At 39.7% G+C, this 23,242-nt stretch overlaps 1 protein-coding gene across 2 annotated transcripts in view; it reads right to left on the reverse strand.

The window, feature by feature from the left end:
• LOC132820599 (testican-3-like) overlaps nt 1–23,242 on the reverse strand; it is a 525,001-nt gene that overhangs the window by 247,856 nt on the left and 253,903 nt on the right. The gene's annotated exons all lie outside the window — the stretch shown is intronic.

Genomic DNA, 23,242 nt, shown 5'->3' on the forward strand with positions numbered 1-23,242 from the left:
GCCACACACTCAGATGACAAGCAACATGAGTTCGACTGGGACAACACTACTATTATAGGACAAGCCAAACAGAGAACAGCCAGGGAATTCCTGGAGGCCTGACATTCATCCACAGATTCAATCAATAAGCACATCGACCTAGACCCAATATATCGGTCACTGCAGTGGACAGCTGGAACGGACAACTGGAAGCGGCAGATACAAATCACTATAAATGCCGGAGGAAACATCACAAAACGCTTCACAGGAGGCTCCCAAGCACTGAGGATGTCACCTAGACAGGGGACAAAATGTCTGCAACACAAATTCCCAGCTCGGCGAACAGAACCACAACAATAAGTGTAACAATAGAAATATGTCACAAAAGCATTGGTTCATATCTTCCAGAAAATATCTGGTTTGTAATTTGGAGTGTGAAGTAGGCGGTGGATAGATAGGATAGTTGTTTTGGTCAAGGGGAAGAAGTGATTAGCTCATGTTTGTGGTGGACGGGGGCAATGTTGAAGGTGAAGTAATTGGATCATGTGCAGGACTGCGTCAGTTGTTGGGGGGGTGGGGTCAGCGGATTGGTTCAAGGAAAGGTGATTGGTGGTTCAGTTGTGGTTGCTTAACATCAATTACGCTGGTGAATACCATCTTAGAATAGACAGTAGGCAACGTAATATTTCAAGGATAAGAATCAGTGTGAATTCCACATACTTGACCATTGTCTATTATATTGAGCTCAGTTTCAGTGACTTTAGTGAATTGCTATGGCCGGTGCAAATTAGCCCATTGACTTTAAAACTTTGCAGGTGAATAACATGCATGCCAGCATGCACCAGGATATCCAGAAGACCTAAACATACATCATACATTTCATCCATTCTTCGCTGTTCTGGACATTGGAAGAACTGAGCTATTCAAACTATAACTTTAATAATATTGTAATTCTAGTTTTTCAAGGACAGGGTTTAGAAGCTTCCTGAGAAGCAAAAACAGATTGAGAAAGCTTCTACGAGTATGTAAAAAGGAAGATTAGTGTAAGTGGAGACTGAGAAAGGAGAAATTACGGGGAATATCAAATGGTAGTGATGCTAAATATGCATTCGACTTCAAAACAAAAGACAGAAGCATCATGTCTGAAATAATGGGCAGCCCAACATCTAGCAAGATTGAGGAACTTACAATCATTAATGAAAGGGACAGAACCATATTAAGACAATTCATGAAACCGAGCAGATAAATCCTGGACCTGATCCACTGTATTTTGGAATTCTAAGAGTTGACTACAGATCCAGTAGATGCATGGGTAGAGAGTTTTCAGAATTCCTTGGATTCTGGAAAAGTTCTCAAAGATTAGAAAGTAATAAATATGACATTGCAATTCAAGATTGAAGGTTGAGAGAAAATATGGAACTACAGGTCTGTTTGCCTGGAATGAGTGGATAGGTAAAAAATGGAATGCAACTACTAGTCACAGGGCACATGGGAAGCCATAATATGATTAGGCAGAATCAACTTGGTTTTGTGAACCATACATCTGATATACTTAAAAAAGAATTTTGAGAGTTTTATTACCAGCCGGGTAGACAAATTGGCCCTATTCTTGCCTTCAAGGTGGAAATCAAAAATGTTTTCCAACTCTGTAATCCAGCTGTGGTGCCTATTGCGTCAAAAGTTCTTTTCACTTTGTTTGATTGGCAGATTTATGAGTTCTCTTTCTGACCAGATATCCCAAAAGTAATCTTAGACCAAAACTGGGGTCACATGAGATCTCCTCTCAGCAGTTACTACTGTTTCATTCAACCTATCACTACCTTCTTGGAGTCAGCGTCATTAATGCTGCCCAAGGGCAACAGCTGGATTGTGGGTAAGCACAAATCACATTCAAAGGTTCACTTTCTTTTCTAGATCCTTCCCATTTACATGAATTATGAAGGTAGAGGTTCGCAATGATTCTTCAGGTTGCAAGAAGGCCTGTCAAGTAGTGAGATGGAATTAGGTCTCACTGCTAAACAGCTCCTTATTTTCCACCTGATATTAATGTAATTGTGAAGGCCAGTTCAAACGTAGATGTATGACTGCTGTGGTATACTCAGAGTTGGAAAGTCTCTGCATACCTGAGCCACACTCTTAATGCCTGTTAATCCAAAGTAGGGCCAAGATTTGCTCACCCTCACCATCACAATTCAAAATTGGATGGCAACAGAGCAGGAGAATGTACTATTAATAAAACATATTTACTAGTTTTGCTGGTTTTGTTGGATAACCTCAAGGGAATAGTTTTGGCCATGTGAGGATACAGTCTTATTTATGAAAGAAGAACATTGTCAACACTGATTTATTGTTCACTGTTAAATTTAAAACGACAGTAAATATTTTGCAGCTCTGAAAAGGGCAGTTAATTTAATTTGTTATATCTCTTCATGTGAGCAAGTCATATCTGACTAGCTTCAGACTGTTGTGTCAATTTGGAATATGGTGTTAAGTGGAAGAACAAGACTTTAGTTGCCAAGACCCTTTGAAATCAGCTCCAATGAAATAAAACAATGATTTATCTTCAATCCAAATCTTAAAAAAAAACAACACAACACAAAATATCATAAAAACAAGTTTTTTTTCAAAAAGGAATGATGGTATAAGATAGTTATTGGCTCAATTTATGCCTAGCTGATTAACACAGCTCATTCCATGCATTGATATTTTCATCTGCATTGCTGATGTGAGTAATAAAACAAAAGTAAAGGCAAAGTCACCATAATCCCAGAGGATCACAGGGTTATTCTTTCATTTAAACTGGATACAACTGGTAATTATTTAACCTGAGGGTCAACATTGAGACAGTGGGCTCTTCATGGGAACCTGAGCTAGTGCAGGTAAAAAACCAGCACTTCTGGCAACATCCTGCATTGCAAACCAGCATCCAGTCAAGTGAGCTACCTGACCTCCTGTAATGTAAGATTGCTAACAGAGAGGAAGTTAGTTCTAATGAATCAGGTAGCAGATCAGTAATAATTTTAAAAAATGCAGTTATTCTAGTTCTGGTATACATTACAAACAAGGAGAAGTAGGCCACCCAGTCCTTAAGCCTATGCTATTATTTAATATGATTATATCTAACTGGATTGTGAATAGTCACAACCTTCAGAGAAAAATATAATCTTAAGATCTCATCCATTTAATAGAAAGATTATGTTCCAACAATATCTAGATTTTCCCACAGGTTGGAGTAGGTAATTTGGCCCATTGAGGTTGCTCCTATATTCAATGAGATTATGGCTACTCTGATAATCCTCAACTCAAAACAACCCACTTTGCCATCTGTGGTACAAGATTTCCATAGATGGCTCAAATTCAGAGGAGAAATCCCTTCTCAACTTTGTCCTAATTGGGCAATCACACACTTTGAGATTATACCCTGTGGTCCTGGACTCTTTCACAGGGGAAACAATCTCTCCATATCGATCCTGTTAAGCCCCCAAAGAATAGTGTATGCTTCAATAAGTTTGCCTCTCATTTCTCTAAACTCTAACAAGTATAGGCCCAAACGACTCAACCTTTTATCAAAGACAATTTCTCCATACCCAGGATTATTCTAATGAACTTTCTCTGGACTACCACTAATGCTACATAACTTTCTTGAGATAAGGTGACCAAAACTGTTCTCAGTATTGTTACAACATGGGGTAAGCCCCCCACCCCCGCTAATTTAAATCTGCAACACAGAAATGATTTAGCCTGTGCTGTAATCTGTTAAAACTCGAGAGGCAAAGAACTATCCCAAAAGTCACTAAAGTAAAAATTAACAACTTGAATTTTTAAAGTCTAACAGAATAATTAACTAACAACTATATCCAACTTATTTATCTAAACTTTTTTTTTTACCTAATCTTCTATAATATTAGTCCAAAAGAACCCCTGATTAAGATTTACAGAAAAATTCAAATTTCAAAACCAGCCAGCTGTCAAATCTTCTCTTGGTATCTACCTAGAGTCATAGAGGCACGGAAACAGACCCTTCGGTCCAAATCATCCATGCCGACCAGATATCCTATCTTCCAGCATCCGCCTCTGTAGATGTGCTCTCCAGTTCGGTGTCGATCTTTTTTCTTGTGCAAACAAACTCCTTCTCCAGACGGGTACCTTTCAGAGAGTTCTTACTAACAGCCTACACCCGTTGATCGTTTGGCAGTTCATCTCCAACTGTTGAAGTTTTTTTTCAGTTTTACACCGCAAAGCATTGGATTGTTTCATTGGTGTTAATATTGTCACAAAACTAAATTCAAACTTGATTGGAGTTTGGTATTTTGGGGCATAATTTAAACTGATTGACCGAATTTGAATGTTCTTTTGTTTCCACACAACCCAGCTAATCTAACTGTTCGACCAAATGTTACATTGTTACCTTGTTCAGAACACTTAGAACATAGAACATAGAAGGATACAGCGCAGTACAGGCCCTTCGACCCTCGATGTTGCGCCGACCGAATCCTACCTAACCTATACTAGCCCAATAACTTCCAAATGCCTATCCAATGCCCGCTTAAATGACCATAAAGAAGGAGAGTTCACCACTGATACGGGCAGGGCATTCCATGAACTCACAACCCGCTGTGTGAAGAATCTACCCCTAACATCTGTCCTATACCTACCACCCCTTAATTTAAAGCTATGTCCCCTAGTAACACCTGACTCCATTAGCGGTAAAAGGTTCTTAGTATCTACCCTATCTAAACCCCTAATCATCTTATACACTTCTATCAGATCTCCCCTAAACCTTCTCTTCTCCAATGAGAACAGCCCCAAGTGCCTCAGCCTTTCCTCATAAGATTTTCCTACCATTCCAGGCAACATCCTGGTAAACCTCCTCTGCACTCGTTCTAAAGCTTCCACATCCTTCCTATAGTATGGCGACCAAAACTGCACACAATACTCCAGATGAGGCCTCACCAGAGTCTTATACAACTGCAACATGACCTCAGGACTCCGGAACTCAATTCCTCTGCCAATAAAGCCCAGTACACCATATGCCTTCCTCACAGCACTATTTACCTGGGTGGCAACTTTCAGAGATCTGTGTACATAGACACCAAGATCCCTCTGCTCATCCACACTACCAAGTAGCCTACCATTAGCCCAGTAATCCATCATCTTGTTATTCCTACCAAAGTGAACGACTTCGCACTTAGCTACATTGAATTCCATTTGCCACATTTCCGCCCAGCTCTGCAACTTATCTATATCCCGCTGTAACCTACCACTTCCTTCCTCACTATCCACAACTCCACCGACTTTCGTGTCATCCGCAAACTTGCTTACCCAGCTTTCAAGTCCTTCCTCTAGATCATTTATAAAGATAACAAAAAGCAATGGTCCCAAAACAGATCCTTGTGGTACACCGCTAGTAACTGCGCTCCAAGATGAACATAATCCATCAACTACTACCCTCTGTCTCCTTCCAGCCAGCCAATTCCTAATCCAAACCTCTAATGTATCCTCAATGCCATACCTCCGAAGTTTTAGCATTAGCCTACCATGGGGAACCTTATCGAACGCCTTACTAAAATCCATATACACAACATCTACTGCTTTACCCTCGTCCACTTCCTTAGTCACCTTCTCAAAGAACTCAATAAGGTTTGTGAGGCACGACCTGCCCTTCACAAAACCATGCTGGCTATCCCTGATCACGTTATTCCTACCCAGATGTTCATAAATCTTATCCCTTACCATTCTCTCTAAGACTTTGCCCACCACTGAAGTCAGACTCACTGGCCTATAGTTACTAGGGCTATCCCTACTCCCTTTCTTGAACAATGGGACCACATTCGCTATCCTCCAGTCCTCTGGTACTATTCCCGTAGACAATGACGACATAAAAATCCAGGCCAATGGCTCTGCTATCTCCTCCCTAGCTTCCCATAGGATCCTGGGGTAAATGCCATCAGGCCCAGGAGACTTATCTATATTCATCCTTTCCAATATTCCCAAAACCTCTTCCCTGCATATTTCCAGGGCATCCATTCTAATTATTTGTGATTCCATATTCACATCAGCAACAGTGTCCTGTTCCTGAGTGAATACTGATGAAAAGTACTGATTTAATGTCTCTCCAATCTCCTCCGCCTCCACACACAACTTCCCACTACTATCCTTGACTGGACCGATACCTACCCTAGTCATCCTTTTATTCTTGACATACCTATAGAAAGCCTTTGGGTTCTCCCTAATCCTACCAGCTAAAGACTTTTCATGTCCCCTTCTCGCTTCTCTTAGCTCCCTCTTTAGCTCCTTCCTGGCTACCTTATAACTCTCAATCGCCCCTACTGAACCTTCACGCCTCATCTTTACATATGCCGCCTTCTTCCCTTTCACAAGGGACTCCAATTCCTTACTAAACCACGGCTGCCTCACAAGGCCCTTTACACCATGCCTGACTGGTACATACCTATCGAGGACACGCAGTAGCTGCTCCTTGAACAATCCCCACATCTCATTAGTGTTCTTAACACTAACTTGGTGCTGTGTCAGGTAGCTTTGCTATCTTTCAACTCTCTGAAAGGTACAGTACCCCTTACACCTTCATAAGAGTATTCCAGATGTGGTCTAAATTGTGCCTTGTGTAGTTTTAGCAAGAAGTCATTATTTCTGCACTTCATTCCCTATGAAGTAAATGCCAATATTCCATTAGTCTTTCCTATTACTCACTGAACATATATGCTAGCATTTTGTGATAAATGGACAAAGGCTCCCAAATCCCTCTGTGCTTCAGCTTTCCTCAGTCTTTCTCCATTTTAATAATATTTAGGTCTTCTGTTCTTCCTGTCAAAATAATAACCTCACATTTCCCACACCTTTTGTCAAGTATTTACAACTTGCTTAACTTGTATCTATTCCTTTCCAGACTCTATCATCCTTACCACTTGCCTTCCCATCTAGATTTGTGTCATTCACAAACTTGGCTATAGTACACTCACTTCCTTCATTCTTTTCATGTTAAGTCAACCCATTAAGTCAACCCATGTTCAACTCATGTTAACATGTTCATGTTAAACTCCAGAAGCCTAGTCTGCCAAAGCATTCCTCCTAGTCTGTCAAAGCATTCATTCCATTATTAGTCTGGTAAACCTTCTTGGAATTTGCTTCCATTGGTTCTTAAATAGGATGACCAATGCTGTACATCGTGATGCAGATGTTGTCTCACCAGTGCCCTATATAACAGAAGTGTAATTACACTAATTTTGCTCTTATAATATTCTAATAGCATTCCTAATTACTGTACCTACATACTAGACTTTCACAATTTATGCGCTAGAACACCCAGAGCTCTCTATATCCTACCACTATTTGGGTAATACTGTTGAGACCAAATGCAGACTGAGTGTTTGCCTTACAGAGCACTTTCATTCCGTCTGTAAGAATGGCTGATCTTCCACTCATTTGCCATTTCACAAAACACATTTTACTCCCATATTAACATTTCCATCTTGGGCCTACTACGGTAGTCGAATGAAGCCCAATGCAAACTGGAGGTACAACACCTCATTTTCTGGTTAGACACTTCAGAATCTCTAGGATGCAACGTTAAGTTCAATAATTTCAGAGCATGAGCTCTGTCCTCCATTTTGTTTATGAAACACTCCCACCATGTCTTTATGTCTTGTTGGCTTAGCTCTTAGCAGAGCAGATTGACTCTCTTTTTTATTCATTTTTACCTATTTTACATTTCTGTATCTCACTTACCACTACTAGCATACCTTAGTTTTTATGCTCTGGGCACACACAACATCTGTTCTACTCACTCCTCCTCCTTTTTCAACAGCACAAAACCCACCATTTTCCATCCCCTTCCAGTTCTGAAGAGTCAAATCGGAATCGAAATGTTAACTCTTTCTCTCCCGATAGATGCTGCCAGAGTTTCTCTAACACACTGATTTTAATAAATGATGACTACCAAAATGGTCAATTTTACATTTCACACTATACTCCAATCAACATGCTGATAGATTGACTCCAGGTTCCAGAGGTTGCTGCTACATACGGACCTCAGAGGCAGCAGGAACAAAAGTAAAGGGAATATAGCTGCAGAGTGGAAAATTTGATAACTGGGCAGGAACATGTCAAATGGTTTAATGAAGTGTAAAATTAACCCACAATGTTAGCAAGATTTTATTTTAAGCAGAGCATGTTTTGAATGATGAGAGGCTGTGAAGTTTTTACACTCAAAAGTAGTCATTGTACAAGAAGAAGAGCAATTCATAGAAGTCAAACTTCACCAACACAAGGCATTGGTGATGCTACACCTGGAGTTGGTCTTACCACATTCTTGCCTGAGAAGAAACATAACGAGGATCATCAGACTGATTCCTGGGAATGAGAAGATCATCCTAAGAGGAATGACAGATGACTAGATCTATATCCCACGAAGAAAGAAAGCTGATCTATTCGAAATGCATAAAAATCTTAAGGGGCTTGACATCATAGACGCTTGAAAAATGTTTCCCCTAGCAGGAGAATTTTGAACTTCAGGTCATACTTTCATAGAAAGGGGTTAGCTATAGAAGACTGACATCAGCAGAAATTCCTTCATTGCAAGTTTTGGGAATAGCTGGCATTCTCTGCACCAAATTGTTGTGACAGATATTGTTATAATAACTATAAGGAGGATGATAGGAATTGCTCCTTCAAGGTTCTAAATTGGCCTTCCGCTGAGCCCATACAATATCATGTTGAAAGCACTACTCAGTTCTAATCAATTCAGATCTTTACACAATAGAGGTGAGGTTGATTAGTCATGAATCTGTTGAATGGCTTAGCCGATATAGAGAGCAGGTTTGCTCCTGAAGTTCAGATTAAGAAACTGGCTGTCTGTCAGATGGATCAGCCTCTGGTAAGAGCCCAGAGGTGAGGAGAAGAATGGAGGAGGGCTTGCATGCTCAATATCAGGAGACCAGAGCTGAAGACAAGGCTGGAAATCAGATTTAATGTGAGCTGGGACATTAGTAAGATCAGAGAGGGCTGCTTGGTGAGAGTTTGAAGGCCTGCAGGACCCGAGATTAGGCAGAAGAGTTGAAGACAAAAGGGTGAGAGTTTAGAGGGCTTGGGGAAAACAGCTAATTTGATCTCTGAGCTTTAGCACCCGAATACATTGGAAATCAAATCTGAGAAACTGGGCTAAAGGTACCTTTAGATTAGATTAAATTACTTACAGTGTGGAAACAGGCCCTTCGGCCCAACAAGTCCACACCGACCCGCCGAAGCGCAACCCACCCATACCTCTACATTTACCCCTTACCTAACACTACGGGCAATTTAGCATGGCCAATTCACCTGACCCCGCACATATTTGGACTGTGGGAGGAAACCGGAGCACCCGGAGGAAACCCACGCAGACACGGGGAGAACGTGCAAACTCCACACAGTCAGTCGCCTGAGTCGGGAATTGAACCCGGGTCTCAGGCGCTGTGAGGCAGCAGTGCTAACCACTGTGCCACCATGCCGCCGTAATGCAAGATCAGTGGCTAGGGTTTGGCATTCAAAGATTTACATGAGAGAATGATGATGGGGAGGTAGGAGGTGATGCTATCGTCTCCTTCTCATGATATAGCTATGTTCCTTCATTTCCTTCCCCCAAAAAATGTGAAGTGCACATTCCTCTACTCACTTGAGCCTGGTTTCTATCAATGCCAATATATCATAACTCACACCATGACTTGTTACTATTGTTCACTCATGATATAGATCACAAACATGTTTTTAACCATGTGCACTCATGACATCCTGCTCAAACTAAAGCTGCCATGATTCCCTCATCTTATTCTCATTTCTAAAGTACTTCTCCTAAGTGTCTATCTTTTCCAGCCCTCTACTCAGCTTGTATCTCCTTTCCAATATACTCACCTTGTGACGTCTATATTACATATAGTTTGTTGTGGATAAATCATTACAGATTATCTTTAATTCAGCTACTTATTTAGAAATCTCTCAAACAATCAAATACTCGAACAATGTTTTAACCTTTATTGCATGTAGCAACCAAAATAAGACCCCTCAAGAAAGCAAGTATAAGCCTCACTACACAACTTGGCTATCACCAATTAATGGTGGAATTTACTATGATTCCAACTAACAGCTTTTGTCTCTGAAAGTGTCCAAGATTTTATCTTTATGCAGTGGTGTTCTTCAAAGTTCTGTTGCTTGTTCTAGTGTTAGATTCTTATACAATTTTCTCTCTTTCAAGATTGTGGTGTGACATTATAGAAGATTGTTTAAATTCTTTCATTCTCAACACTAAATATTTTGAGAGACCTCAAATCTGCAGCTTGCCTTCTTATCAGAACTACATCCCCCATTCCTTGTTACATTTGGTGTTAACTATCTTAAGCAGCCTGCCCTGCAATTAACCCCTTTACTTCAGGACATTTCCTCTGCAAGCAGTTTTAATTACCCATTTGTCACAGAGCAACAGGTTATCAAGCAGATTTACCTCCTCTCACCCGGAAACAGCTTATGTTGCTTTGACTCTGTCTTCCCAGGGATAGTTAATTAGCATGTTGCTTTTAATTCTTTTATAACATTTTCTGCTTGCCCCTTTCATCTCAGGAAACAACTTCTTTCAGAAAAAGTTGTTGCTGATTCTTTCAATCCGTGAAGTTATTAAAGTTTCCAAGTTTACTTTGTCACATGACATTTATGAAACTGGAAGTGTTACTTGATTGAATGGAGTACGCACCAAGGGAGGAACTTGTAGGAGACATACCTGAGGCTAATGTGCTCCTAACAGTCAGTTGGAATTTAGCTCATACTCATGTAGACTGTAAATAGTAATGAAGTAAATTCATATTGTTTGCTGAACAAGACTTTTCTAGATAGTCCAGAAACATGGATTTCCCAATCCATAGTAGGATTTTCCATAATACTTATCTATACCCACTTAATGTTCACTGAGATCTTGAAGAAACCCACCTAGAACATGGTGACAATATGGGCCCTTGCCACGGCATAGTGAGCAGTGGTGACCAGCATTATTCCTAAATGATACTAAGAAAAGTTAGAACCTACAGCTAAGTAAAAAAGGGAATAAACACAATGAACCACCAGAAGCGTTCAAGAGAAATAGGTACTGATGACTGCTGAAGACAGCGAACCCCACAGGTCTTGTGACAATAATTAATATAGATGAATATTTCAGACCTGACAGAAGAATTGCAGTAACAAAGATAGTTGTAGCTTCAAGGAAGAGGCAAAACCGAAAGCATGAGGTGGTTGTCAATGGGAGCAGTCCAGAGTTTGCTTTGAGCTGGTAAACCAAACATGCATGAAGTATTGCACGATGAATCAAACACAAAACATTTTGACAACAAAAACCGGAAATCTTAAATGTTTCTTAAATTAGGCTGAAACTATTTCTATTTATAATGACCAAACTCAACTCAGCAATGCAGTATCAAGAAGAAATCATCATTTGTCCATGGTTAATGACAAACCAGGCAAACTAGCCAAGAACAAGGTTTTCACAAAATTTGATGCAAAAAGCAGTTCTGGCAAGTGCCATTGAATGAGCAAGCAAGATTTCTTAGTCCATTCCAATTCCATTTGAAAGCTTTGTTTTTATAATGATTTGGAGATGCTGGTGTTGACTGGGGTGTACAAAGTTAAAAATCACACAACACCAGGTTATAGTCCAACAGGTTCAATTGGAAGCACACTAGCTTTCGGAGCGTCGCTCCTTCATCCAATTAAACCTGTTGAACTATAACCTGGTGTTGTGTGATTTTTAACTTTGTTTTTATAAATAGACTACACTTGGAATTGTATTGGTATCAGAGATGTTGCAAAAAATATCAAAAATCTTTCATGGATTTTGTGGAGTCATATGTCACATGGATGATATACTGATCCAATAGGAAACAGTGGAGAGCATAATCAGAGTGTGCATTGTCACACACAAGTGTGAATTCTCCAAAAACTCCATTTGTTTCTTGGGACATATTTTCAACAATAAAAGCATAATGACAGGACCTCAGAAGACTAATTGCCCCCCAAAGTCAGTCCAGGATCTTTAAAGATTCTTGGGTATAGTGAATCAGTGGCAGAGCTTTTGCTAATCTAACAACCATTTCCGAGAATACGCAAGGATGTTATTGCAATCTTCGTCAATAGGATACATTTCAAAAAGTTAAATAATTATTGATGTTTGCATGTACTGTAATGCTACAATCTTTTACTTCCTGTAATAATAGCAGTTGATGGTTCAGCTACAGGCATGGAAGCAGCACTCTTCCAGAAGTAGCCAGACGGGTGTCATGCATCAGAAGCATTATCTGATGGAAAACCACAAGTATATTAATTGAGAAGGAAGTTCTCTCAGTGGGCTTGCAAAGGATTTTCAGACATCATTGGACTGAAAGTAGTCATTGAAATGGGTCACAAATCATTAATGACTCTATTGGATGAGAAGAAACTTTCAAGAATACAATGATTTTGACTGCCTTGCAATATTTTCCTATGATACAGTCTCTGGGCAGAGAAAACTGCAAACAATAGCAGATCCAGTGTGATGGTTGACAACTTTTCCAGTTACAACATAGATTAAATCCAAGATATTGGACCATATATTTGGTCTATCAGGTGATCCAATAGCCAGGAAGTCATAATTGATTGAGGCAGAATCAACAAGAACAAATGAGAAACTGGAAATGTCTCAATATATGCCTCTATTTCACTGTATGTTGGCTGTATGATCGGCCCAGCAGCGAGGCCATGAAAGCGTATTTCGATAACATGAACAAATTCTCCCAGACTTACTCCAGGAGGACATCTTGGCCAAGCTGTAGCAAGGAACATTTAGAATTACTGGGTCCAAACCCATTCATGTGATGGCCTTGGAACTCTGGGTATAATGAGGAACCTATCTGCAATGTACATCCACAGAACACAAGGAGAACTCTTAATATTGTCCAAATTCCCAACCAGACCATGGGAATATGTGGGGATGGATTTGTTTCTTTTTAATAGGAAGTCTTAGTGCTTCATCAGTGCTAATTTTTCCTATTAGATTGAGATTAAGAGGCTGCGTGTGGCAAGCACATAAAAATTCACAACTCTTGTGTGAGATTTTCACAACACAAGGCATTCTTAATGTAGTTGTTTCAGACAATGGGATGCAGTTCACAAATGGATGCTTCAGCCTCTTTGTAGCTAGCTCTGGAGTTGAGCATGTCATAAGATAACTTGGAATCCAACTGAGAAACCAAATGTGGAGTCAGAACTGTGAAGCCACTTTTGAAGAAGAATTTCAACTTCTACACAGCACTGTAGAATAATAATCCCGCTCTACTCTGAAGTGGTCTAGTACAGTCAGAACTACTAATGGTCTGAAAGCTGCAGACTCTGAGCCCCATACTGCCTAAGAATTGGTTCCAGAATTTATACTGAGAAAGGTGTTGCTGAAAAAGCATAGCAGGTCAGGCAGCATCCAAGGAGCAGGAGAATCAATGTTTTGGGTATAAGCCCTTCTTCAGCCCTGATTCCTGAAGAAGGGCTTGTGCCCAAAATGTCGATTCTCCTGCTCCTTGGATGCTGCCTGACCTGCTGTGTGCTTTTCCAGCAACACATTTTTCAGTTCTGATCTCCAGCATCTGCAGTCCTCACTTTCTCCAGAATTTGTACGTTTATGATTATTAAGTGGTACATGACAAAGATCAATCCTATCACACACAGCAAGATGCACATTATAATAAATATGAGGTAGGAAAAGTGCAACAGGTAATGGTCACAGATTTAAAGATAAAGGGTATGACTGTCCATGAAGATGCAAACTATTGGAAATTTAAAAAGCATCTGGATGGGTACATGAACAGTGCGTAAAGCTGGCAAATGGGTCAAGATCAGATTGGGATGTCTGGTCAGTGGAGACAAGTTGGACTAAAGTGTCGATTTCCATGCTGTATGACTCTTTGATTCTATCATACATTGTCCATACTGCTGAATGGTCCACATGAAAAAAATCATAGGAACTTCATACCATTTCAATAAGTCATCAACAGACTACTTATCGGGATGAACTGAATGGCCAACTATTTTACCCACAAGGTCTACAGGGAGAATACTAACTTCCAAACCATTTGAATTTGTGATACCAAAGACTTAAGGTCCATGGAGCAGTGGTAAATGTAAGCATATAAACTAATGTTTAACCATGCAATAATTCAGATTTAAACAATTTGAGAGAGATTGTGTGGGTCTGAAATGGTTAATTCTTGACTGAGTGCAATCAGACTATACACTGTGAATGATGTCAAAAAGATTTAGGAAGAATAAAGGTGGAGTTTGTAGGAGAATGATATTGGGAACATGTGCTCCCTACAGTCTCTGTAGCAATGTAGGCCATAGTCATGTCACCTGTAAGCAGTTACAGTAATGCAATAAACTTCATTTTTCAATGAAGTTTACTCAACAAGACTTTTTTCAGACCAAAAAGCTGGATATCCTAGTCCACATTAGATTATTTCAGGCTTGACGGAGCCCATAACGCAACACAAGCCATAATCACTCCAAACCGTCTCCACAAGTTAAATTCACTTTATTTCCTATACTGAGACACATATACATTCCATGCAGGAATCCATTACAGCCAATAATAATCTCAGCTTAACTAGGACATCCTTGCAAAAATATTCATTGGAACTACAATGAATGATTTTTCTGAATAACTATAACATTAAATTGATTTTTGCATAAAAGCATAACAAATTGCTTAACACATTACACGGGAAAATAATTGCTTGCAATTCACACTTCATAAATTATTGTCCAAGAAAGGCATTACACCATTCTTCACTGTGAACACTTAGTAAAGATGAAGAACAATTCCTGTCAGGTAAAAAAAGTATTTGTCCCAAATCTTTTCTATGAATTCACAAGGATTGTTATAAAAAGCAACACTATATTTCTACTCTCTCCAATTTTTTTTGAAGTCTAATATTGAAAATGTTTGAGACATTAAATACTTCCTCAGTAAAGAAAATATATTATGTCGCTCTGAATTCAAAGGAGACAAAGCTGTATTAAATGGCATCATTGAATTCAGTTAACTATTAAATAATGAAACTTGCGCGAACAATATTTCCTAAGCAGTTTTAAAAGTGAATTTTCATGTTTAAAAAGGACAGTAAAACCATTAATGAGAAACCTGGCTGACCACTCAGAAGAACTAATCTTTCAGTTTTCTTGAGTGAATTATGATGCAACTATAACTTGAGCAGATGGCCACAACATTTATCCACACATATATTTTGCTTATCATTCTAATTTGTTAAACTACTACCGTCACCCTACGAAGAAGTGGTCATTCATAAAAATGCAAAACGGCACAATGAAAATAACATTTGATTACATTGCCATTCTGAGGTGGGTGGGGTGGGGCTATGGTGGAGGCGGGCAAGCAGTTCCTGCAGGCAGATCCTGCTCAGTGAACCTGTAGAGGAAGGTGTGAGTGCAGGGGTTTCCCCTTGTTCCAATATTCTGTGGCTCAGAAGGAACCCTCCTCAGTAGCAACAATCACCTTAGTGGCAATGGCACTAGGTATTTGTCGTGAAACTGCACCCCCTTGTCAGATTGCTGGAGCTGGATGGACTTTACATGAATTGGCCACCATCCAGATTATGCCTCCTGCCACCAGCCATGTAAGAGTCACCTCCCTGCTTTTAGCCTAGCAGTAGGACCACACTCTCTACAATTTTCAGCCCATTCAGAGCAATCAGGGTAAGGAAAGCAGATTTGAAACAAAACCAGAAGTTTCTGGCATTATTCAAAAGATCTGTGGGAAGAAACCAGATTTAACATTTCGAGTTCGGTGACTCTTCATCAGAGCTAATTTATTCTGATCTGTCTGCTCCATCCTCCAAGCCTTCTGTGAATGGAAGAGTCAAGATAATGTCTTTTCTGTTGACAGAATTGCATAATTGATTGCAAAGATGAAACATAAAATGATCATTGAATAGATTTGAGTCATTAATCTAAAACAATTTTTTTGCCTATCCTCCTCTTGCTCTCCAGTTATCCTACCTTCCTGCTTTCTTCCTCCATCATTATTCTCCTCTGCCCATCTTTTCATCCCCTTCCTTTATTTCCTTCCCTCATCAGCTTTGCTGAGCAATGCCAGGGGAATTTGAGGCACAAAAGAGATGAGTGGGGTTATTGGTCAAAATACATCAATGAGAGGTAGCATGTGAAGGACAAGGATGAAAGAGAAAAGAATTATTTCAGAAACTTGCTGATCTGTTGGTCACGCTGGGTTCTTGCACTCTGGAATGGCTGTGGGGGATCAAAAATAGGGTGAATGGAGGAGTGTAGACAGCATCTTCCCTGTTGACAGAATTTAGCAGTTTCAATTCCAAGTGAGCAACTGAATGTTGAACAGATTGGAAGGATGACATTAAATTTTTTTCATTATCCTGCCAAACCTCAATTGCAACACTGACTCAGAAGTAGCTGAAAAATAAAGTAAATTTAAATTTTAAATAAAAAAGTGAGATTTGAACACATTGGACGAGAACAGGTCCCTTCAATGTACTGGTTCTCAGTAACCCAAAGTTTGTTTGAACTTCAGCCTTTAACCTCATTTGAAATAAATGGGTCTGCTGGCCATTTTTTGCATTTTGGGGTTGCTTTACAGCCACTGGTTAAGACAGCTACTTAAGACACAGTAAACTAGGATGAGCACAAGTAGCATAAGTTTCACTATTTTTTAGAAAAATTTTAACTCAGATCCTTCATTTAATACTAAGTATTTTGCTCATGCAGATCAGGATTCCAACATATATAGGAACAGGAGTGTGCTTTCAAACCTTTGAACCTGTTCCACATTCAATTAGACCGGCACTGATCCATATCTGAACTTCATATACCTACTTTGGTTCTATAGATTTTTACTGATGAAGTATATTAAAAGTTATCAAACTCTCTTTGAAATTTTGAATTGAAACAGACAAAACAAGATTTTTAGCAAGGGGAGGAGACTTCCTTTAATGTGATGGTAAGAAATGATGTCTAATATCAAACCTGAACAGCTGAGAAGCAGTTTTAGGGCTGTGTTTCTTTGTTCCAGAACTCCCAAAGGAAAACAGTTGATCTCTACCTATGCTACTAAGTTCTCCAATCTTTACAATCCTGGGGATAGAAGGTTAGGGTGGGCTCTAATATTGCTTCCAGAATTAGAAAACAAGGCAGGTGGGCATGTGGGGCTTTAACTGTGCAGGAGGCCAAAATTCAAAACCACAATGGCACAATGAACATTTGCAATTTTCTTGGAATTTTATAGGTGTGTTGAAATGCATATCAGCAAGTATCAGAAGAATCTATTACGTGCATACACAATTAAAGCTCAGCTTGACAAAGTTAAGTTCCTCTTTCTAATTAAGTTCTGCAAAAAGTGAATAATACATATCTTCAGATTCATGACTGGATATAATAGAGGTCTGCACTAGGTGAAGTAGGCACATTCCAGGCCGTTGGACAGAGTAGCTGTTGCTTTGTCCTCTTTAGGGAGCATTCCATGCCATGATTGATGTCAGGTGGTGGCAAATTGAGTTGCACAAGACATGGAGAGAGTGTTTGAGGTGGAGAAAGTGAATTGTAATGGACATAAGTCAAGGAGACTCACCAAGAGTCAAAGGTTCACCAAAGAAAGGTAACAGTTGTATATGATTATGAGTGGTGTAGCAACAAGTACTTGGGGTTTCAAATTCATAAGATTCACAGGCTACTCACACATGCGTATGAAATAATCTGACAACCATATAACTGCATGTCTCACTTCTGTGCCTGAAGCAGAACTTAAATTCCATAATAGAGGGCACTGACATGACTTTGTCATGCATCCTTATAATTCACCTCTTAATATTCAGCTGATAACATTCTGGAAAATCTGTGCTTTGCTGTATTTAGAACTCTAAACAGGTTTTAGCCAGCAAAATACAGCATTGTATTTTTAAAAAAGCCAAATTCCGTGAGTCTTTTTAACTCATTTGAAACAGGCACCTTAAAAGTCAGTGGTTTTGACAAGAGACCAGCTGAGCAAGATTGTACGAGAAATCAGTTTCCTCAACATTTACATTTTATTTTATACTTGGAGAAAACGATGGAATTATGTTGAATGAATCACTACAGACTAAATTCATTAACAAGAGTATATTTTATGAACAAGATAACATCGATTAGATAGACAAATACATCTGAAAATGTAATAAAATTGAAGGAAGGGATGTTGAATTTTTGAGAAGCATTTTGAAAATATCCACTTTAGCAGTCAGATTGCGCATTTTTATATAGAATTTATATTAGATGATATATAAAAAGAAATGACTGAGTATAATAACACCAAATTCAGCAAACAGGAGAGCATTATAGTTGGATTGATACTAATACATGAAAGACATACAAAGATGACACAATCACAAGAAGCTTTAAAACATTGTTGTTGTAGGTATATTTGATGGGATGCTAAATTTATTTTGTTACTCATGAAATCACATTTGAAGAAACTGTGCTGATCAAAAGAGGTGATTTCATTCACAATGTTTTCCAGCTATAGACCATTCTCACACAAGATGATAATCAGGTGAAATGCTTTTGAGTGTATAGCTGGGAGTCAAAACAAAAGGGAAACATGTTTTTACAGGCCTCAGCTTGCTCTAAAATAATTGCAGTGAATTCATTTCTTATGAAGCTTTGTCGCTGTTAGTGTGTGGGCTGTCACAGCAGCCAATTTGCACACAGAAGAATTCCACACATGGCAGAATTTGGAAAGAGATATCCAGTGTGCAGTGTTCTTCTCAATTAGACCCTGTATCCACTCACCTGACTGCTGAATATTAACATACTGATTTAAAAATCTAAGCAGAAGTCAATCCAGTTACCAAACAAGAAAATACATAATGAATGTTAAACACTGATATACACAAGTTAAAGTATCTATCAAAACTTTACAAGATCACTTCACTCAAAATTGACTAGAAAATAATGTTTGGGATCATGATTTTCTTTTCAATGATCAGTGTTGCCAAAACTTGTGTATTACTTCTTATGCTCAGAGAGCAGAAAAGGGAGAAATTGTTTTTTTTAAAAATATGTCACTACATCAAACATAGAATAATACAGCGCAGTACAGGCCCTTCGGCCCTCAATGTTGCGCCGACCTGAAGCCCATCAAATGCTGTTAAAGTTGATGAGTCTACTACTGTTGCAGGCAGGGCATTCCACGCCTTATTACTCTTGGGAGTAAAGAAATAACCTCTGACATCTATTCTGTATCTATCACCCCTTAGTTTAAAGCTCTGTCCCCTCACGCTAGCCATCACCACCCGAGGAAAAAGGCTCTCATTATCCACCCTACCTAATTCTCTGATTTTCTTGTATGCCTCTATTGAGTCACCTCTTAACCTTCTTCTCTCTAACAAAAACAGCCTAAAGTCCCGCAGCCTTTTCCCTCCATACCAGGCAACATCCTGGTAAATCTATTCTGCAGTTGTTGAAAAGTGTGGTGTTGGAAAAGCGCAGCAGGCCAGGCAACATCCGAGGAGCAGGAGAATCGACGTTTCGGGCATTAGTCCTTCTATTCTGCAACCTTTCCAGTATATCCACACCCTTCCAGTAATGTGGCAACCAGAACTGTACGCAATACTCCATGTGCAGCCACACCACAGTTTTATAGAGCTGCAACATGAACTCGTGGCTCCAAAACTCCACCCCTCTACCAATAAAATCTAACACACCGTACACCTTCGTAACAACTCTCTCAGCCTGGATGGCAACCTTCAGGGATCTACGTATATGGCCACCAAGATCCCTCTGCTTATCCACACTACCATTAACTCAGTACTCAGCATTCCTGTTACTCCTTCCAAAGTGAAATACCTCACTTCTCCATATTAAACTCTATTTGTCACCTGTCAACCCAGCTCTGCAGCTTATCTACGTCTCTCTGCAACCTGCAGCATCCTTCGGCAATGTCCACAACTCCACCATTTTTCGTGTCATCTGCAAATTTAATAACCTATCCTTCTATGCCCTCATCCAGGTCATTTGAACAATAGTGGATCCAAAACAGATCCTTGCCAAACACCACTAGTAACTGAACTCCAGAATGAACATTTCATATCAACCACCACCCTCTATCTCCTTTCAGCTAGCCAAGTTCTGATCCAAACTGCTAAATCGCCCTCAGTCCCATGCCGCCACATTTTCTGCAATAGCCTACCATGGGGAACCTTATCAAACACTTTACTGAAGTCCATATACACCACATCAACCATTTTACCCTCATCCACCTGTTTGGCCACATTCTCAAAGAACTCAATAAGGTTTGTGAGCATGATCTACCCTTCACAAAACTGTGTTGACTATCCTTAATCAAATTATTCCTTTTTCAATGATTATAAATCCCTTATCTTATAATCCTTTCCAATATTTTACCCACAACCAAAGTAAAGCTCACTAGTCTATAATTACTAGGGTTGTCTCTACTCCCCTTATTGAACAAGGGAACATTTGCTATCATCCAGTCTTCTGGCATTATTCCTATAGACAACGATGACATAAAGATCAAAGCCAAAGGCTCTGCAATTTCCTTCCTAGCTTCCCAGAGAATCCTAGAATAAATCTATTTTTATACTTTCCAGAATTGCTAATGTCTTCTCCTTATGCACCTCAATCCCGTCTAGTTTAATAGCCTGCATTATCTTGTTAAAATTTTTTTTTAAAAAAAAGTGTACCTGTGCTGGAATTTAAATTGAAGTTTGCCGAATACAGATTGAGTAAGTTGATTGCTTCTAGAAATGTCCAGTAATTTCTAGAACAAAAGTAAACTCATTACTTCCTGGAATGTGACACTTTGTTTGATTTAGACAAATCCAACAAAGCCAGCATAAAGGGCTGCTGGGTGAAATGGCTACCTCAGCCAGTTCTGAACACAATAGATTATTAAAACTTACTATCGTCTGGCTTCATGTAAATGAGTCCAAGATTATCAGAGAAAAGCACAATGGTTTCTGATGAGAGACCATCAAAACCACCTTGCTAGAGGTGTCTCGACCCAAAAACTCAACCACATGACTAGAACTGTTTTTTAAAAATTATGTTTAATTACTTTTGTTCATCAGTCTGCGAGTAAGTGTGAAGAATAACCAGTTCCAGATTTAGCTAATTGCCTGTCTCTAATGTCAATATCACTTAAAGATCTGATTCCTTAAAGGGAAACCTGTTAGTGCTCAAGAAATGAGTTACCATTTTCTTGCAACTTGCAACTACCACATCTTGATCAACAACTTGTCTACAACTGAGCTCTTACAGAATTAATGTCTGTGCATGGGAAACTGAAAAACAAAAGTCAACTGGACACCCTAATTCATGTGAACCAATCCTTATGTCATTGATTTTAAGTAATTCACTATTTCTCCTCTTTCTGTTTTCTTTCTTTTTTAAGATACATGTTTGTGAACATGTGTTGCAAACCATTTCATCAGGTTGTAAATGCAGTACTAAAACCTGCTTTGTTTTAATCGTTTGAACCATTTAAACGGTTTAAAAAGAGAGTAAGGCAAAAGACAGAAAATTACAGATCGATTAGCCCAACCTAGGTCATGGGTAAGATGTTGGAATCCATTGTGAATGTTGAGATTTCTGAATGCATCTATGGTAAAACAGGGCAAAGTTAGCATGGTTTCATCAAGGGAGGTTATGCCTGACAAATCTGCAAGAGTTCTTTGAGTAAGTAACGAGCAGGTTAGATCAAGGAGAGCTAATGGATTTCATCTATCTAGACTTCAGGTAGGCCTTTGACAAGGTGTTACACAGGATGCTGCTGGGTAAGATAAGGGCCCATGGAGTCAGAGGCAAAGCATTAGCATGGATAGAAGCTTGGCTGTCTGTCAGAAAGCAGAGTGGGAATAATCTCAGGATGGTAGCCAGTGACAAGTGGTGTTCCGCAAGGCTCAGTGTTGGGACCACAACTTTTCACTTTAAACATTAACGATCTCAATGAAGGAACTGAAGACATTCTGGTTAAGTTTTCAGACAACACAAAAATAGGTAGAGGGACAGGTATCATTGAGGAGGCAGGGAGGCTGCAGAAGGATTTGGACAGGTTGGGAAAGTGGGCAAAGAACTGGCAGATGGAGTACAACATGGGAAAGAGTGAGGTTATGCACTTTGGTAGGAAGAATACAGATGTGGACTATTTTCTAAATGGGGAGAAAATTCAGAAGTCTGAAGAACAAAGAGAAATGGGAGTTCTAATCCAGGATTCTCTCAAGGTAAACTTGCAGATTGAGTCAGTAGTTAGGAAGGCAAATGCAATTATGGCATTTATGTTAGAGGACTCTAACGTAAAAACAGGTAAGTACCTCTGAGACTCTAGAAGGCTCCGATCAGACCACATTTGGAGTATTGTTCGCAGTTTTGGGGCCCATATCTTAGGAAGGATGTACTGGCCCTGGAGTGCGTTCAGAGGATGTTCATGAGAATGATCCCATAAATGTAAAGCTTAACGTATGAGGAACATTTGAGGACACTGGGTTTATCCTCGATGGAGTTTAGAAGGATGAGGGGGAGCTAATTGACATATATGGAATACTGAATGGCTTGGACACAGAAGATGTTAAGAAGATGTTTCTATTAGTAGGTGAGTCTGGGACCTAAGGGCATAGCCTTAGAGGAAAAGGAAGACCATTTAAAATGAAGGTAAGGAGAAATCTCTTCAATCAGAGTGTGGTAAATCTGTGGAATTTATTGCCACAGAAGGCTGTGGAGGCCAGGTCATTTAATGTATTGAGATTAGATTAGATTAAGTACTTACAGTGTGGAAACAGGCCCTTCGGCCCAACAAGTCCACACCGACCCGCCGAAGCACAACCCATCTATGCCCCTACCCCTACATTTACCTAACACTACGGGCAATTTAGCATGGCCAATTCACCTGACCCACACATCTTTGGACTGTGGGAGGAAACCGGACCACACGGAGGAAACCCACGCAGACACGGGGAGAACGTGCAAACTCCACACAGTCAGTCGCCTGAGGCGGGAATTGAACCCGGGTCTCTGGCGCTGTGAGGCAGCAGTGCTAACCACTGTGCCACCGTGCCGCCCCATTTAAGACTGAGATAGGCAGGTTCTTGAGCATCAAAGGGATCAAGGGTTATGGGCATGAAGTGGACGAATAGGATTGAGAAACTTATCAGCCATGATTGAATAGCAGAGT

Source organism: Hemiscyllium ocellatum, chromosome 1 (assembly GCF_020745735.1).
Source record: "Hemiscyllium ocellatum isolate sHemOce1 chromosome 1, sHemOce1.pat.X.cur, whole genome shotgun sequence".
Lineage (NCBI taxonomy): Eukaryota > Metazoa > Chordata > Chondrichthyes > Orectolobiformes > Hemiscylliidae > Hemiscyllium > Hemiscyllium ocellatum.